A 7,732-nucleotide genomic window follows, 5' to 3' on the forward strand; every position below is an offset into this window, starting at 1 on the left:
TCACAGCAGCGCCATCTCTGACCAGGAGGGAGGGGGCGCAGCATGGTAACCATGGGGACATAACAACAATACACGTGAAATCTGTGAAAAAAACAAACAAACAAGTACAGCATGAATATATAGAAAAATAAATCGCAGGCATATTGTAACTGTATATAAAGATGTACAGTACTCTCCTTAAATAATTAGCACAGATATAAAATGGCTAAAGGACAGAAAGGAAATTATATCAGAGTCTGAATGAGCGAGAGACCTATAAAGTGGCCATCAACCATGAATACATTTATAAGAAACAACGGTACTCTTTACTTAAGCTGGGTACACATATGTACAATTTCATTTTTCTTGCGACCGTTCGATCGACCGAATACACGTTCGGCCGTCCAAAACATACGACCGATCTGCGCATACACATATGTACAATTTTACTTGCGACGTCCGATGTACTCCCGTCCAAACAATCGCAAGAAAAAGATTGTACCACCGTACACACTCTCCCGTTCTGGCTATTCGCACGATAAAAATGAACACAACATTATCATAATGGGCTGGATTAAAAGAGCATACCAAAACGAGGCGTGATCACAGAACAAAGAATCGTTCGTGTAGTACAGTGAATAGAGCCGTGACTATTCAGATCATTGCTAGCTGTACAGGATATACGTACGTACGTTTGTCTATCGGTGCATTTGGGCCTTTTTAAAAAAAAATTAATTATGAGCTTGAGGAGAAGGAAGGCTCGTGCGTGCATTTTGGCTGCTATGGCCATTAGATTGCAGGCTATTAAAAAAAGAAAAAGGACCAAGAATCGGAGCTGCTGGACCAGAGACTGGCTTCTGAGGAGAGACACCTTCTCCCACATGCCATTGCTACAGGAGATACGGGAGAACAATCCTGATGACTTCAGGAATTATCTCCGTATGGATGACGCTACCTTCATGGAGCTGCTGGCACTCGTTACCCCTTTAATAGAAAGAGAGGACACCTATTTCAGGAGGCCTATTTCTGCAGAGCAGAGACTGGTGGCAACGCTGCGTTACCTGGCAACAGGTAGGACCCTTGCCGACCTGAGATTCACCACCGCAATATCATCGCAAGCGCTGGGGCTGATAATACCAGATACCTGTGATGCCATCGTCCAAGTTCTACAGGACAAATACATGAAGGTAAATATGGAAATTACATACATGTCCCCCATATGTATAGCTGTGCACATACCTGTACCCTATATGTATATCTTTACAATGCCTGTTAATTTAAACTTTTACACCAGTGGGTGGGGGGTCATTTTGATAAGGCGGGTAATAGCTTTGAGGCTGCAATGGGGGAGGGCTGATGGGTCTAAAATCAACCCAACAGATTATTAATACGCATATACTTTTATATTGCAGTTTCCATCGTCCAAGGAGGAGTGGCAAATTATTGCACGTGATTTCCGTGATCTTTGGAATTTCCCTAATTGTGGTGGAGCTATCGATGGCAAACACGTCAGAATCATGCCCCCTGCAAAGAGTGGCTCTTTTTATTATAACTATAAGGGGTTCTTCAGCATTGTTCTAATGGCCATCGCTAATGCCCGATACGAGTTTGTATTTGTGGACATTGGGAAAAATGGTAGAGTTTCAGATGGAGGAGCCCTGGAGAATACATTTTTCCATGACAAACTGAAAAAAAATGAACTGAATCTGCCAGAGTGGACTGAAAATGAGCACGGTTTGAACTTTGTTTTTGTGGCGGATGAGGCCTTTGCATTGCACCCTAATGTCCTTAAACCCTACCCACAAAGGGCACTGAACAGGGAACGACGCATTTTTAACTATCGCCTGTCACGTGCCAGGCGAGTGGTTGAAAATGCGTTTGGGATTCTGAGTAATAAATTCAGAATTTTTCACAGTGCCATCAATCTGCGCCTAGATAAGATTGACAAAGTGGTGCTGGCCTGTTGTGTGCTGCACAACTACATGCGCAGAAAAGCGGTGCACACACAACATCTGGGGGCTACAGTGGACGAAAGCCAAGTTGTTGACGAGCCTATTGGTCTGACAGCTTTGGAAAATAATTTAAACACCAGAAATGCATCAATGCATGCAAAGTTGTCAAGAGACGAGTACTTGAATTATTTCAATGGTGTTGGGGCTGTGGAGTGGCAGAATGGCATGATTGCTTAAAAATGTACGTTTTTGTCATTGTAAATATATTGTTTTTTGGTGTGTACAGTTACAAATCAATATTTTGCCAATAAAATTTGTATACTCACAGTGCCGCACAAGTTGTCCTCCGTGTCTTCTTGCAGCAAGGAGGAGGAGGTGGAGGCGATAGCCTGGTCTTGGGCCAGATTACTGACCGAATCACGGCAAGTGAGTGGTAGTACTCAGGTGCCAGGCATTCCTGGAGGGCACAATGCCACGACACCTGGAGTGCAGACTGTACCCAGTACTGGTGTTTATGTACTAGCAAGTAGTGGCTCCACCACACCTATTTCTATGCCAATTTCTCCTGGTACTTTTGTACAGTCTCCAGGAGCAATACATGAAGGTAAATATTGAAACAACATACATGTACCCCATATGTATATCTGTGCCCTATAGTCACCCTGCATGGTAAATGATATTTTCACACGGACACCAACTAGATTACAGAATTTTAAATTTTTATATAAATTATTAACTTATAAACTTATAACAAATATAACATAAATAACAAGGAAATAAATAATAAAGAAATACTTAAACATAAAAATATTTAAACTATATTATTAAAACAATTATGCAATGAAATCAACTATATAAAATTTTTACATTTGGTGGTAAACTTGTCCCACCCCATAATCCCCTGTATCCTTCGCCGGTTGTGAGGGAGATGGACTTTCCAATAAACACCTGGTGGGAGTGTATTAGCTGACGTTGCCGGTTGGTGCTGCCTTTGCCCGGTTGGTGGCTGGAAATGCTGGTACTGCTGATATTGCCCCGGGTGAAATACCGGTTGTTGGGGTATAGAGGCAGGGCTGAGGGGTGTCATCGGTGAGTCGTGTGTGCCGGGACAGAGTCCCCACACGGGCCCGGTACAGCGTTTCATAGAATATCCGCTCTACCTCCACCCTTGTAGCCGGGTCTAACTTTCGCAAATTGTCAGCTAATACACTCCCCACACGGTCCGCATCATCTTCCTCCATGGTCATCAATCTGTTAGCAGACTCCAGGATCTTGGTGGTCGCCACGTCCGCAGCATCTGGAGTCTGCCGCGGCCTTTTGCGCCCTCTTCTTGATGGTGCTTCTGGTTGAGGTTGAGCGCTGGGGGTGGCGGTTGGTGTGGGGGTGGAGCAGAGGGCTGGTGAAGGCAGCTGTGATGCAACCTCCAGCGATGCAGAAGATTCCTCCTCGGCAAATAGCGATGGCTGTAACAAAACAAGATGTAACAATGATGTATCACTATCGATTTTTAAGACTTCCATATATTTTTATATCTACGCAGAAGAACGCAGCCCACACACCACCATGTTGCTGCCATGGATGAAAGTGAGCTAGTTGAAGAGGCGTTAGGACTGGCATCTCTGGAAACTAATTATTTAGATACCAGAAATACCAAATACTAATTTAAATACCAGAAATGCATCTATGCGTGCCAAATTAACCAGGGATGAATACATGCAGTATTTTATTGGTGTTGGCGCTGTGGATTGGCAGAATGATATTATTTCGTTAATTTTACATGTTCACAATTTTTATACTGTACTTGTTGTTGTATTTATCTGGTTTAAAAAAAAAATATTTAAAATAAAATCCGTCTACTTACTGTGCCGCAAATGGTGTCATCAGAAACCTCTTGGTTGCACGAGGAGGTGGAGGGGGCAGGCTGGTCCCTTGCAGTATTGCTGACCGATTCCCTGGGCAGCTCCTGGTCCACCGTGAAGGCCAGCAGGTCGTAGTACCACAGCCTGGGCACATAGACTTGGTCTGCCCCTGCCCCAGACCGCTTTGAGGACTCAACCTTATTCAGTTATTTTTTAAAGACGGTCCTCATATTGGCAATCTGAGTCCGGACCCACTCTACATTTGCTGTGGGGTAGTATGTCTGGCTCACCCTCACCAGCTCCTCCAGAGCAGATAGCCTCTTCTGCCGATTGGAATGGTCTCTGGATTTTGTGTTCCAGAGACAATTTGGATCCCTGTAGGCCTCAATGAAGTCCTTCATGAACTCGACATTTTTCTCTGCCATGGTGGAATTTCTGTTCCAAAAAATACAAGAAAAAGGCATATTATTTTCTTGATACACAAAGCACAGCATAAACCATTTAATGTACAGGTGTTCAGTCTGTGGGCCACTAGATATACTGTAACTATAGTACAGGAGTTGAAACTCTATGGGACATAGGATACACTGTCACTACAAGCCCCAGCATACCCATGGGCCACAGATTAAAGTCCCTGTCATAGAAAACTCCACATTTTGTTTTAATACTCACCGAAATAAATGTCGATATACAGTCCGGAAAATTCGCAGCGCAGCTCCGATCACTCGAACAGCAACGACGGAATATTCTTTCGTGCTGAACGTGGCTTGAAACCCAGTGATTGGATGAGCGCAGGAATCTCCGCCCCACTCACGTGCTTGGCGTCACACAGACACGGGACATCGAGGAGCCATGTCGGAGGGTCTGGCGCCACCGCATATGGTGGAGACGAGTACAGCACCTTTGTTTCCCAATTCCGCACCGATAATGACAACAGATAAAGAAATCGCTGAGAGACAGGACAACAAGGAGAAAAAAGTGACGCGCGCCTCCGCCATGTCATCTGCAGAGGTGGAACTGATGGTAAAAATGCTGGATAGAAGGGACTACGATTGTTCGCGAAAAACATACCCCAAGACGAATTATAGAAAAGAAATTATTATGCAGCGTGTATGCAAGGAGATAAAGGAGAAGTTTGGGAAAAGAAGGTCCAAATACCAGCTACAGAAACGGTGGTCGGACCTGAAGCACAAGGAGCAGGCCAAGCTAAAGAAAATTCGTGGAATTATTAAAAGAAGTGAGTACAATGCCCTAGGTGGCTTTACTGTCTTGATCCATTACATTTTGTGTGTTTTGCTGACATGTTGCTTGTTTTTACTCAGAGGAAATCCAATCCAGGAGAAGACATGAGGAAGGCAGAGACAGGGCCTCCAACCTGAAAATAAAGAAGGAGAGTACAACAGGTAAGGTTTTGTACCAGCACACCACCACAACAACACATGTTTTATACACAAAACAAGGGGTAGTAATACGTCACTTTACCTTGTCACTGTAGATGATATCCAGGCTGCGCAGCCGATGGAAGGGACCACAGAGGGCCACCAAGTGATTGCGATCACCAGCAGTGTAGATGGTGAGTGTATACTGCAAATCATCTTTATGGGATAGTGACGTATCATTTGTGGAAAGGTAAACATTTCTTTATCTGTACTTATTATAGATATCATCGAGATTTCAGATGTCAGTGCAGAGGGGGAGAAGAACACACCATCACCTGACACGTCCAGCGACGAAAGCACAATGCAAGAAAACATGACACAAGTCCATAAATGTCTACAAGAACTAAGCGGAAAAGTCCATACCGTAGCCCAAAAAATTTCAAAAATCCAAAAAGGCGTAGCAGTAGTACACTCTTTATACGAAAAAATTTATAACGGTTTGCATTATAAAGTCAAAAAATAGTTTGTGTACTTTATTTAACATTTTTTCTCCTTCTTGGTTATTTGGAGGCCAGCAGCATGCACCTTAAAATGGTGTATGTCGTGGAAAGCAGTCTCACGGCAGCAATGCATCCCATGTGAGCAGGCCGGGATGTTCCCATGTGATGCGTTGCTGCCGTGGGACCGCTTTCCACTACATACACCACCATGTTCCAATGTGTTTGATGTTTTTTGGGTGGGTGGGCGTTCCTGCTACACCTTCACGTGGCACCTATGTCATGGCAAGCAGTCTCACGGCAGCAATGCATCCCATGTGAGCAGGCCGGGATGTTCCCATGTGATGCGTTGCTGCCGTGGGACCGCTTTCCACTTCATACACCACCATGTTCCAATGTGTTTGATGTTTTTTGGGTGGGTGGGCGTTCCTGCTACACCTTCACGTGGCACCTATGTCATGGCAAGCAGTCTCACGGCAGCAATGCATCCCATGTGAGCAGGCCGGGATGTTCCCATGTGATGCGTTGCTGCCGTGGGACCGCTTTCCACTACATACACCACCATGTTCCAATGTGTTTGATGTTTTTTGGGTGGGTGGGCGTTCCTGCTACACCTTCACGTGGCACCTATGTCATGGCAAGCAGTCTCACGGCAGCAATGCATCCCATGTGAGCAGGCCGGGATGTTCCCATATGATGCGTTGCTGCCGTGGGACCGCTTTCCACTACATACACCACCATGTTCCAATGTGTTTGATGTTTTTTGGGTGGGTGGGCGTTCCTGCTACACCTTCACGTGGCACTTATGTCATGGCAAGCACCTGTATGTGACACTCTGTTCAGGTCCGACCACCGTTTTACCTCAAATAAACAAATTGTTCACAGTATTTTTTGTCAGTATTTCTTAATAAATGTTAAGTGTTTATGCAGAACAATGAACATCACATATCTATCTATCTATCTATCTATCTATCTATCTATCTATCTATCTATCTATCTATCTTCTATAACTATATCTGTCAGGAATGCACACACAACGATTAATTATTTCAAAAGGAATGCACACACAACGAATATTCTTTAACAGCATGGCGCGGAAAGTACGGGGGAGAAGACTTCCTGTTGTTTACATGCTGCGCTGATGGAGGGATGACGCAGCTAGTCAACACCCACATGGGCGTGCTGCTTTTGGGAGGAATGATCGCAGGAACGGGCTGCATATTGATCGAACATGCGTACACATGTCACTTTTCTTTCGATATGGAGCCGTCCTGTCGGAAGAATATTAAGCAGCAAAGAACCTGCGACCGACCGACCCTGGACGGCCAAGAGCGTTTTTGGCCGTTTATCGATCGCAACGAAGGGATCGGGACTGCGTACACATATGTACAATCGAACGGCCGTTCGTCCGCAGAACGGAAGAACGGCCCGACGATTGTACATATGTGTACCCAGCTTTAGAAGGGCGCCCATCATGGCCATCTCGGGCATTGAATGCACTAAAAAATTGGGTGCGATTCGACCGACGAGATGCCCGAGATTTCCCATAGGGAACAATGTTAAATGTCTCAATTGACCCGATTTTCCTGTTCAATGCCTCAATTGACCCAATTTTTCCATAGGAAACAATGTTAAATGGGCCACAGAGGCCAAATAGGCACCCTGAAGTGTATAATGGCCACCCGAATTGTTAACGCCACCCCACGATCAACGTCAACCCGAAGCGTGGCGAGCGCAGCGAGCCCGCGAGGGGCGGCGGTACGCGTCCTACGACCTTTTCATACCCCCACTATCCACGTCGGCGTGGAGTTGAGAATAGAAAGTGTGTCGAGCGCTCGCCACACTTTCTATTCTCAACTCCACGCCGACGTGGATAGTGGGGGTATGAAAAGGTCGTAGGACGCGTACCGCCGCCCCTTGCGGGCTCGCTGCGCTCGCCACGCTTCGGGTTGACGTTGATCGTGGGGTGGCGTTAACAATTCGGGTGGCCATTATACACTTCAGGGTGCCTATTTGGCCTCTGTGGCCCATTTAACATTGTTTCCTATGGAAAATTCGGGTCAATT

The sequence above is a fragment of the Crinia signifera genome, chromosome 9 (genome assembly GCF_055691185.1).
Source record: "Crinia signifera chromosome 9, ASM5569118v1, whole genome shotgun sequence".
Lineage (NCBI taxonomy): Eukaryota > Metazoa > Chordata > Amphibia > Anura > Myobatrachidae > Crinia > Crinia signifera.